The sequence below is a fragment of the Eleutherodactylus coqui genome, chromosome 10 (genome assembly GCF_035609145.1).
Source record: "Eleutherodactylus coqui strain aEleCoq1 chromosome 10, aEleCoq1.hap1, whole genome shotgun sequence".
In the NCBI taxonomy this organism is placed as follows: Eukaryota; Metazoa; Chordata; class Amphibia; order Anura; family Eleutherodactylidae; genus Eleutherodactylus; species Eleutherodactylus coqui.
The window spans coordinates 89,878,212-89,891,112 of record NC_089846.1 but is presented as its reverse complement, the minus strand read 5'-3'; positions in this window follow the sequence as shown (position 1 = coordinate 89,891,112).

The window sequence follows — 12,901 nt, the reverse complement described above, 5'->3', positions numbered from 1 at the left end:
TATTCTGTTTATTTGAAGACCCCCTGCAGCCCACTGTAAGCATTGGACATGGTGCTTTCCCCATCCATAACGAGGAAGATGGCAGTGGTCACATGATTTAGCCTCATGACCACTTCCCTGGATATTCCTTCAGCTTCATCCAATTCTGTGTAGGTGTATGTGAAGATACAGGCAGCAAAATGACCTGTGCCTCTACCTTCCTGGTAACAGTAGGCTAGCATAAGCAACAATGCACTACAATAAATCACACACGCGTCAGTAAAAGTGGTTGTACAACATTTCTGCTGGTGACACACAACCTTGTTCATTTAGGCTATACATTTTGCAGCTGTTGGGGTGTTCATAACTTCGACTCCCCCAGAACGTCTTTAAAGTAACCCTCAGGTTTCAGGTAAAAAATGTTGTCCTTGGAACAGGAGAGGGTGGGGTATATATCACTTGCACTTGTTCTCTGCTGTCCCTTTCATCTGCTGGTTCTGGGCCCCATTTTTGTCTGTCCAAAGTGGCTGACATAATGTTCAAACCACCTAATCCCCAGAGACCATTAGTACTGTAAGACTACCAATGCACTATGTCTGCTCTCTGATTGGCCAGGGCTGCTCACGTGAGTAATGCTGGCCAATAAGAGAGTAAAGAAATAAAGTGGCCTTTGTGGATGGGGGGGAATGGGACCAGCAACTGGCAGATTAGAGGGATGGCACAGATGACCAACTGCAGGTAATATTCCCCCCTCCTGGGACAGAATTTTGTCCCAAAACTGCAGGTTTGCTTTAACTAGCTGGACACTTATAATCTCCAGTCTCAGATGGAACCACAATACCAGAAAATCTACTGATTCAACTTTATGCTACATACTCACCTGCATCTCTTGATTGTGCACAGAGCAATAAAACAATCTCCCCGTTTACACAGGAAGGGTGTCTAAAATAGTGAAAATAGTGCATCCTCTTTGGCACACCCATGCTTCTGACATCATCTTTTTCCTACACAGGGTATTTTCACAAAGCATGCTCCAGCGCCATATCCAATACTGGTGTCTCATAGTGAAATAACAACATACCTGAATAGGAAGGCATGCATCATGTATGTGCTATGTGATAGTATAGTGCACAGACCCTTGGGGGGGGGGGGGGGGGCAAAACATGGATTTCAGTATTGTGTTGTGGCCCCTGTAGGAGATAAAGAATAAAACCTAGTAGCAAGCTGAAAAGTAGCATTTGAGAAGCAGAAATTAGCTTTCTGCATCTCACTAAATCTTGTGGGACCACCACTATGACTGAAGTCAGGAAAGGGAAAGTGTACTCCATGTGCCCTCCTTCTGCTAACATAGAGATAGATTATCCAGGAAGTCATCACCATTGTCTGCAGGAGGTTCAGGTACCGATCCATGTTGGAAGTCCCAGGAATAAACACAGGTCCCATAAAGTGATTGTGACAAACTCCAACCCACAAGTTGGATTGTCTGCTGATTACTAGTAATTTGCATTGCACGGAATCTGCACTTTGCTGTTCGCTAACACGGTCCCACAATGATGGTGTCAGCTATGAACTACACTGTTAAAAGGCTCCCTGCATGTATTGTAGCAGAAGCAGGCCATTTCCAGTACGCTTTCCTTTCTTTGGTCATAGCAGCGGTCCCACAGGACTTAGAGAGTAAAATCCAATTGCAACATTGAAGAGTAGCATGTGAGAAGTATCAATTTACTTTCCACATCTCTCTATCTCTTACAGGGGCCACAGCACAAAATTGAAATCCATGTTCCGGGGCTGTCAGGGGACCATGCATCATAGCATTAGGTAGCACACCCATGCCTTTCTGTTAACGTGTGCTATTGTTATTTCACTATAGGACACCAGTATCGAGATAGTGCTGGATCTGGCTTTTTAACTACACCATGTATATAATCATCATAGCCCTGCCATACGTCACTGTGTTGTCTGTCCATCATCATTGCATAAGCCATATATAACGCACCTGACAAAAGTCAGCAATAAAGTAAAATGCACCCCTGCAAATCTGCAAAGGGTTGGGAATGAACATACACGGCAACTGCTCACACTTGGCACTTCCTTCTGGGAGGAAACCGATTTTTCAAAGATCCTGTCACATTGTCTTCTTGGTACCTGTAGTTCTATGGGTTTCCAGGAGCACAGTATCTCAAGTGTGGTTGATCATTCTGTTATGCCTGTCCAAGGCATGGGAACAACAACCCACATAGGTGCAACCCAAATAAGGGCTGGAGAGAAAAAAGGGAGTAGGGACATGCACACACAAATAGACACCAACAACATTCATAAACCGAGCATGTATACAAACAACTACAAAGACAACAGATGACAAAATACTTACCAATAGTCTAACACACATAGGCAGATGAACTGCTAATAAGTACGTATGAGGTATTGGTTTGTATTTTGGCCAGAATACGTAAGCTCACAAGCCCACATCAATGGTCCTCATTGTCCTGTGAGTCCCTACTCTAACAAAGCAACTAAAACCACAATAGGGGAACCCGGCCTATAAACGGTTTAATTATCCCAATAGGGACGGCCCCACACTGGAACCTAGTGGCCTGGTTCGCCCTAGATGGTAAGAGGAAGGAACACCAGACAAGGGAAATAACACCACAGGCATCTGCTCACCTACAGACTCAGGGAAATACAATATAGAACATAAAACTCAGCAAGTGTCTGCTCAGCTATAGACACAGAACAAGACATTGTTCACATCTAATATCTGCACACCTGTATGCAGACACTGAACAAGTTACTGTTCACATCAACAAACAGACACAAGGGAAACTCATCTAGAACCTCATGCATGCAACTTACACCGAAACAGAATATGCATGACTCCAAGCACTGGAGTTCTGAGGGGTAAATGGCAAAATGATCAGCACTCTTTAGTAAGAGGGGATGGTTTTTATGTGCACAAGACCAATGGTCATTGGCTGACTGAACTCACACCATCAGCCAGCCAAATCAAGAATACCTGCAGCAGTACACTCCTGGAAACCCACAAAACTACAGATCCCAGGAGCACAATGTGACAGATCCCTTTAACAAGTCATTCCTCCCCATTGACAAGAGCTCAACCAAAAAGAATAACCAGAAATTATGAATGTTTTCCCTCAGGGAAACTATTTACAATTTACAGTTATTTTTGCAACTAAAATGTATATACAATTATTTTTGCACCTGTTCATTTGTTTAAATTTAGTGTCTGCAATAAGGCTAATGGGATTTGAGTTCTCTCATGCATCCATATTAATTAACGATGATCATCAGAAAAAGAACATGAGACATCAACTGTGTGAAGTCACCACTGTGCTCTTTCTGATCAGCCCAGCCCAGTGTTAACTTTATTTATCATGTAAAACAGAGCAAAGAAAAGTATAGTGTCAAATCAACACCCTAAATGCAGCAAATCATACAAGTCTAAAACTGACAAATACATACATAATGTGTCGTTTTGCTTACATTATCTTAAAACTGATAAGAATGAAAGAATGCAGATAACATGACTAAATATGGTCTCCAGAAAATGCTAAGCTATCTATTAACCCTTGAATAATTAGTGCAAGACAGAATACTTTCACAATCTCATTCTAGCATTTTATAAACATCTGAGAAATGAAATCCACAGTAACAGCAGAATCGATGGGAGTCCGTGAATATCTGACAAAATGATATTAAGGACACAATACAGTTCCTTGTCAGCAAGGAGTATAATGGAGAACACCATCAAAAAATAAACAATTTTAGATTGACCTCCGTATGGTGTCTAAGTAGAAGCAGTGCAGGCAGATGATGACATTCATGCAGGAATGTAGATGAGCTTTGACAATTCTATTACTTTATGAATTCACAGTCAAAGAGAGAGATGATCACTTCCTTGGAGAGGGCTATTGACTGTGTTCAACCGGCATCATTTGAGACTGCAAATATCTCAAAACTAAAAGAAAAATATTAAAGCCACCTGAGAAAATTCCAAATATGTTACATTCCTGACCGCACCCCAGCAGGTCTGAAAAAAATAATAGAAAATTATCAATCTCTCATACTTTAACATTCCCAACTGCTATTTTGCACTACGGCAAAAGGCATATCCTATTGTATGCTTAATACAGTACAAGGTTCAAGGAGGGATTCAAAACACATACAAGACCCCCTGTTATCAACACTGTATATAGAGAATAGTGGACTAACCACAAAGATATAAATGAGACCATTTATGATAAGCATCGTGAATAAGATACCATAAATGAGAAGCATCATGGATGCTTCTTGACACCATGATGATTTAGTTCTGGTATCCCCATGCCATTCTTCATCATCGTTGGTGGCCTTAGGTTAGATGACATTCTGTGCAGAGTTTTTTATATGAAATTATATATATATTGCACCTAGTAAGTAGACTACATATATTCTGCTTGTGAGGAAGGCAGCAAGTCAGTAGCATATCTTCACCAGAACAGATTAGTAAATGAAAACAGTACTGAAACCACGCTCACAATATAAATACAGTACCAGAACCAAGCTCAGTACAGAAAAACGTCTCCAGGAGCAAGCTCAGTACATACATACATACAGTACCAGTACCACAAGCTAATAACATAAATACATCACCAGGGATACGTTCATAACATAAATGCAGCACCAACTAGAACCAAGCTCGGTACAGGAATACAGCTCTAGAAACATCCTCAGTACATAAATACAGTACCAGAACCTAGCTCACAACATATATTCAGCACCAGAAGCAACATTGGTATGTAAAAAAACAAGCTCATAAGATATATACAGTACCAGAACCAAACCCAGCACACATAATATATATATATATATATATATATATATATATATATATATATATACACATTAGAGATGAGCGAACGCGTTCGTCCGAGCTTGATATTCGTGCGAATATTAGGGTGTTCGGGATGTTCGTTATTCGTAACGAACACCATGCGGTGTTCTGGTTACTTTCACTTCCTTCCCTGAGACGTTAGCGCGCTTTTCTGGCCAATTGAAAGACAGGGAAGGCATTACAACTTCCCCCTGCAACGTTTAAGCCCTATACCACCCCCCTGCTGTGAGTGGCTGGCGAGATCAGGTGTTCGCCTAATATAAAAGTCGGCCCCTCCCGCGGCTCGCCTCAGATGCGGTGTGAGTTAGATGAGGGACAGTGCTGTTTATACCGGAGCTGCTGTAGGGAAAGAATTGGTAGTTAGTGTAGGCTTCAAGACCCCCCAAAGGTCCTTATTAGGGCCACTGATAGCTGTGTGTTGGCTGCTGTTAGCAGTGGGATTTTTTTTTTTTCTCAAAATCGCCTCTGCAGACCGTTGCACCTGGCATTAGGGACAGAAGTGCTGCATAGGCAGGGAGAGTGTTAGGAGTGCGTGTAGCCTTCAAGAACCTCAACGGTCCTTTCTAGGGCCATATTTATCCGTGTGCAGTACTGTCCAGGCTGCTGTTAGCTGTGCTGCATTTTTTTTGGGCTTCTCAAAATCGCCTCTGCAGAGCATTCCACCCTCCATTGATACTGCAGGGAAAGAATTGTATAGGCAGGGCCACAACACAGTTATTATTCATAGAATATACGCAGTGCTGCCTTTTGGTGGGAAAAAACTGAAAACAAATCTATTTGTCCAGCCTCTGTCCGTCCTTACGGGCGGTGGAGACGTGTGAGCTGCGTGAAGAACAGTGCTAAATCATACGCACCCAGCTACGCTTTACTGCTGGCTTCGCCATTTGCTTTCCTTAATTGGGAAAAAAAATACCTGCTCTGCCAGAGTTATAATAACTCTGCTACCCTCACGTTCTGTGACACATAAGCAGGGACACAGCACAGTTATTAAACTTCTCATGTTCATAGAATATACGCAGTGCTGCCTTTTGGTGGGAAAAAACTGAAAACAAATCTATTTGTCCAGCCTCTGTCCGTCCTTACGGGCGGTGGAGACGTGTGAGCTGCGTGAAGAACAGTGCTAAATCATACGCACCCAGCTACGCTTTACTGCTGGCTTCGCCATTTGCTTTCCTTAATTGGGAAAAAAAATACCTGCTCTGCCAGAGTTATAATAACTCTGCTACCCTCACGTTCTGTGACACATAAGCAGGGACACAGCACAGTTATTAAACTTCTCATGTTCATAGAATATACGCAGTGCTGCCTTTTGGTGGGAAAAAACTGAAAACAAATCTATTTGTCCAGCCTCTGTCCGTCCTTACGGGCGGTGGAGACGTGTGAGCTGCGTGAAGAACAGTGCTAAATCATACGCACCCAGCTACGCTTTACTGCTGGCTTCGCCATTTGCTTTCCTTAATTGGGAAAAAAAATACCTGCTCTGCCAGAGTTATAATAACTCTGCTACCCTCACGTTCTGTGACACATAAGCAGGGACACAGCACAGTTATTAAACTTAGATAATTCATTCACTAGAGGCAGTGGGGCCTTTCGTTTTCCAAAAAGGGCAAAAATTATATTTGGCCTGCAGTCTTGCGCCAATTTATTTCCTGCCTGTGAAATCAAATCACTGGTAATACAGCATGCTGAGGGGTAGGGGTAGGCCTAGAGGACGTGGACGCGGCCGAGGACGCGGAGGGCCAAGTCAGGGTGTGGGCACAGGCCAAGCTCCTGATCCAGGTGTGTCGCAGCCGACTGCTGCGCGATTAGGAGAGAGGCACGTTTCTGGCGTCCCCACATTCATCGCCCAATTAATGGGTCCACGCGGGAGACGGTTATTAGAAAATGAGCAGTGTGAGCAGGTCCTGTCCTGGATGGCAGAAAGTGCTTCGAGCAACCTATCGTCTACCCGCAGTTCTGCGCCGTCCACTGCTGCCAATCCGAATCCTCTGTCTGCTGCTCCTCCTTCCTCCCAGCCTCCTCACTCCACTACAATAACACCTGCTCAGGAGCGGGAGCACTCCCAGGAACTGTTCTCGGGCCCCTGCTTAGATTGGGCAGCAGCGGTTCCTCTCCCACCAGAGGAGTTTATCGTCACTGATGCCCAACCATTCGAAAGTTCCCGGGGTCCGGGGGAAGAGGCTGGGGACTTCCGCCAACTGTCTCAACAACTTTCTGTGGGTGAGCAGGACGATGACGATCAGACACAGTTGTCTTGCAGTGAGGTAGTAGTAAGGGCAGTAAGTCCCAGGGAGCAGCGCACAGAGGATTCGGAGGAAGAGCAGCAGGACGATGAGGTGACTGACCCCACCTGGTGTGCAACGCTTACTCAGGAGGACAGGTCTTCAGAGGGGGAGTCAAGGGCATCAGCAGGGCAGGTTGCAAGAGGCAGTGCAGTGGCCAGGGGTAGAGGCAGGGCCAGACCGAATAATCCACCAAGTGTTTCCCAAAGCGCCCCCTCGCGCCATGCCACCCTGCGGAGGTCGAGGTGCTCTAAGGTCTGGCAGTTTTTCACAGAGACGCCTGACGACCGACGAACAGTGGTGTGCAACCTTTGTCGCGCAAAGCTCAGCCGGGGAGCCAACACCAACAGCCTCACCACCACCACCATGCGCAGACATATGATGGCCAAGCACCCCGCAAGGTGGGACAAAGGCCGTTCACCGCCTCCGGTTTGCACCCCTGCCTCTCCCCCTGTGCCCCAACCTGCCACTGAGATGCAACCCCCCTCTCAGGACACAGGCACTACCGCCTCATGGCCTGCACCCACACCCTCATCTCCGCTGTCCTCGGCCCCATCCAGCAGTGTAGTTCAGCGCACCGTTCAGCCGTCGCTTGCGCAAGTGTTCGAGCGCAAGCGCAAGTACGCCGCCACGCACCCGCACGCTCAAACGTTAACCGTCCGCATCGCAAAATTCATCAGCCTTGAGATGCTGCCGTATAGGGTTGTGGAAACGGAGTCCTTCAAAAGTATCATGGAGGCGGCGGCCCCGCGCTACTCAGTTCCCAGTCGCCACTACTTTTCCCGATGTGCCGTCCCAGCCCTGCACGACCACGTCTCCCGCAACATTGTGCGCGCCCTCACCAACGCGGTTACTGCCACGGTCCACTTAACTACGGACACGTGGACAAGCACAGGCGGGCAGGGCCACTACATCTCCCTGACGGCACATTGGGTGAATTTAGTGGAGGCTGGGACAGAGTCAGAGCCTGGGACCGCTCACATCCTACCCACCCCCAGAATTGCGGGCCCCAGCTCGGTGCTGGTATCTGCGGAGGTGTATGCTTCCTCCACTAAAGCACCCTCCTCCTCCTCCTCCTCCTCTGTCTCACAACCAAGATGTGTTAGCAGCAGCATGTCGCCAGCAGTCGGTGTCGCGCGGTGTGGCAGCACAGCGGTGGGCAAGCGTCAGCAGGCCGTGCTGAAACTACTCAGCTTAGGCGATAAGAGGCACACGGCCCACGAACTGCTGCAGGGTCTGACACAGCAGACCGACCGCTGGCTTGCGCCGCTGAGCCTCCAACCGGGCATGGTCGTGTGTGACAACGGCCGTAACCTGGTGGCGGCTCTGCAGCTCGGCAGCCTCACGCACGTGCCATGCCTGGCCCACGTCTTTAATTTGGTGGTTCAGCGCTTTCTGAAAAGCTACCCACGCTTGTCAGACCTGCTCGTAAAGGCGCGCCGGCTCTGCGCACATTTCCGCAAGTCCCACACGGACGCTGCCACCCTGCGCACCCTGCAACATCACTTTAAGCTGCCAGTGCACCGACTGCTGTGCGACGTGCCCACACGGTGGAACTCTACGCTCTACATGTTGGCCAGGCTCTATGAACAACGGAGAGCTATAGTCGAATACCAACTCCAACATGGGCGGCGCAGTGGGAGTCAGCCTCCTCAATTCCTTTCAGAAGAGTGGGCCTGGTTGGCAGACATCTGCCATGTCCTTGGTAATTTTGAGGAGTCTACCCAGGTGGTGAGCGGCGATGCTACAATCATTAGCGTCACCATTCCTCTGCTATGCATCTTGAGAAATTCCCTGCAAACCATAAAGGCAGCTGCTTTGCGCTCGGAAACGGGGGCGGGGGAAGACAGTATGCCGCTGGATAGTCAGGGCACCCTCCTGTCTATTTCTCAGCGCGTACAGGAGGAGGAGGAGGAGCATGAGGAGGATGAGGAGGAGGGGGAAGAGACAGCTTGGGCCGCTGCTGACGGTACACCGGCTGATTGCCTGTCATCCTTTCAGCGTGTATGGCCTGAGGAGGAGGAGGAGGAGGAGGAGGATCCTGAAAGTGATCTTCCTAGTGAGGACAGCCATGTGTTGCGTACTGGTACCCTGGCACACATGGCTGACTTCATGTTAGGATGCCTTTCTCGTGACCCTCGCGTTGCACGCATTCTGGCCACGACGGATTACTGGGTGTACACACTGCTCGATCCACGGTATAAGGAGAACCTGCCCACTCTGATTCCCGAAGAGGAAAGGGGTTCGAGAGTGTTGCTATACCACAGGACCCTTGCGGACAAGCTGATGGTAAAATTCCCAGCCGACAGCGCTAGTGGCAGAAGGCGCAGTACCGAGGGCACGGTAGCAGGGGATGTGCGTAGATCGAGCAGCATGTACATCCCAGGCAGTGCAACAGTCTTTAAGGGCCTGGCCAGCTTTATGGCTCCCCACCAAGACTGTGTCACCGCTCCCCAGTCACGGCTGAGTCGGCGGGAGCACTGTAAAAGGATGGTGAGGGAGTACGTAGCGGATCGCACGACCATCCTTGGTGACGCCTCTGCCCCCTACAACTACTGGGTGTCGAAGCTGGACACGTGGCCTGAACTCGCGCTGTATGCCCTGGAGGTGCTTGCTTGTCCTGCGGCTAGCGTCTTGTCGGAAAGGGTGTTTAGTGCGGCTGGGGGAATCATCACAGATAAGCGTAGCCGCTTGTCAACCGACAGTGCCGACAGGCTAACACTCATCAAGATGAACAAAGGCTGGATTTCCCCAGACTTCTGTTCTCCACCAGCGGACAGCAGCGATACGTAAGCAATACGTAGGCTGCACCCGCGGATGGAAGCTACGTTCTCTCTCACCATCCAAAACGGGGACATTTCTGCTTCATCAATCTGTGTCTAATATTCCTCCTCCTCCTCCTCCTCCTCCTCCTCCTGAAACCTCACGTAATCACGCTGAACGGGCAATTTTTCTTAGGGCCACAAGGCTCAGTCAAATAATTTTTCAGAACAATTTTTAAAAGTTTCAATGCGCTTAAAAGCATTGGAACTTTAACTTGAACCAATTTTTCGTTACACTGGGCTGCCTCCAGGCCTAGTTACCACTTAAGCCACATTAACCAAAGCGATTAATGTGTTTCACCTGCCCTCTTGGCTGGCCATGGCCAATTTTTGGGATGTACATTAGTACTGTTGATACAGCAATTTTTGTGGGCCCTCGCCTACAGTGTAATCAAATTAATTTTTAGCCCACCTGCATTACAGCTGACGTAACCTCAGCTGTGTTGGGCAATGCAATGGGATATTTTTGTGTACCGCCGGTGGGTTCCAGGGAGCCACCCATGCTGTAGGTGCACACGGAGTTTTTAATACATCTGTACACTTCTAAAGAACCCCAGTCTGACTGGGGCATGCAGTGTGGGCCGAAGCCCACCTGTATTACGCACAACATTACTACCTCAGCTGTGTTGGGCAATGCAATGGGATATTTCTATGTACCGCCGGTGGCTTCCTGGCACCCACCCAGGCAGTGGGTCCACAGGGAATTATAAATGCATCTGTTTCCACTTATAAAGAAACCCAGTCTGACTGGGGCATGCAGTGTGGGCCGAAACCCACCTGCATTAACCCTTTCCAGTCCACTGTGTGACCTGTGAAGACATTAGGGTTTAAGGCTGTACAGCTCCGTTGTTGGTAGACGTCCGTCGGGGTTCTCTTACTGTATATTGCCAGCCTCTCTGCTGTCGGAGCCTATCCTACGTGTCAGCTCATGCAGTACTGGCTTTAGCCAGCATATAGCGCCGTTGTATAACGGCAGAAAAAGAGTAAGCCCCCTAGGAAAACCATATACAAATTGGATTGGAAAGGGTTAAGCACAACATTACTACCTCAGCTGTGTTGGGCAATGCAATGGGATATTTCTATGTACCTCCGGTGGCTTCCTGGCACCCACCCATGCTGTAGGTGCACACGGAGTTTTTACTACATCTGTACACTTATAAAGAACCCCAGTCAGACTGGGGCATGCAGTGTGGGCCGAAGCCCACCTGCATTAAGCACGACATTACTACCTCAGCTGTGTTGGGCAATGCAATGGGATATTTCTGTGTACCACCGGTGGGTTCCAGGGAGCCACCCATGCTGTGGGTCGACAGGGACTTCACAATAGGGAGTTGTACCTGCCTGTGTCTATGAATTAAAAAGCCCGGTCTGACTGGGGCATGCAGACACCTTGACAGAATGAATAGTGTGTGGCACATAGGTTCCCCATTGCTATGCCCACGTGTGCAGCTCCTGATGGCGGTGGCACAGGATTCTATTTCTCATTGCTTCTGTACAGCATTGTGGGCTATCGCTCTGCCACTTTTAAAGAGGGTCGCTGCCTAGCCGTGCCAACCTCTGCAGTGTGTGCCTGCGGTCCCTCGTCATGGCAGACGCAATTCTAAATAGACATGAGCGTGGTGTGGCATGAGGGCAGCTGAAGGCTGCCCAGGGACACTTTGGTGTGCGCTGTGGGGGGGGGAGGGGGGCGGTTGGGCAGCATGTAACCCAGGAGAAGTGTCAGTGGAGTGTCATGCAGGCAGTGATTGTGCTTTGTTGGAGGTAGTGTGGTGCTTAGCAAAGGTATGCCATGCTAATGAGCGCTTTTCAGAAGTAAAAGTTGTTGGGAGGGGGGGGGGGGGGCCCACTCTTGCCGCTATTGTGGCTTAATAGTGGGACCTGTGAACTTAGGATGCAGCCCAACATGTAGCCCCTCGCCTGCCCTATCCGTCACTGTGTCATTCCCATCACTTTCCTGAATTGCCCAGATTTTCACACATGAAAACCTTAGCGAGCATCGGCGAAATACAAAAATGTTCTGGTCGCCCATTGACTTCAATGGGGTTCGTTGTTCGAAACGAACCCTCGAGCATCACGGGAAGTTCGTTACGAATAACGAACACCCGAACATTTTGGTGTTCGCTCATCTCTAATACACATACATATACACACACACACACATAACACCGAAACAAAGCTCATAACATAAATACAAATCCAGCAACAAGCTCAGTGCATAAATATAATATCAGAACTGATTTACTAACATAAATAGAGCACCAAAACTAAACTCATGACAAATAAAGCAACAGAACCGAATTTATAACATAAATACAGCACGAGAAGCAAGCTCATAACATAAATATAGTTGAAAACCAAGGAAGTGTATTACGGGGCACCGATGGGCTAACATCAATGCCCTAGAACATAAGAGGGACAGAGGCACAGACAGGAGGAGGATGGTTCATGTAGCGCTACAAGACATTGTGGAATGAAGGAAGTGGGAAGTGTATGTCATCTGGCCAGGCAGACCTAGGGATCGGGGAGGAGTGGTGGTGGGGGGGGGGGTTGGGGGGGGGGGGGAATCACCCCAGCCTACATTCACATGGTGCCTCCTCCCCCAAGCTTCCCCTTCTGTGCTACCACATGCATCACACATTGCTTCCCAATATATTTGCAAACAGAAAGACCACATCTTTGTGCAATTATAGAAATTAGCAGCACAGGACATTCCCTCCAAGATTTGATTAGAAAGCCTCTACCTACAAAATAATACAGACCCAGGCAGCACAAGTGAAAGATTTCCTGTGAGCTGCAACATTACACGGGTCAAAAATGTACATATAAAGTGAAGCCTGGACCTAAATTATTATGTATATATTCTCACCACCCACTGCAATGGGATGAACCAACCTGGAAAGGACGAAAATGCAAATTGTTTCTGCTTT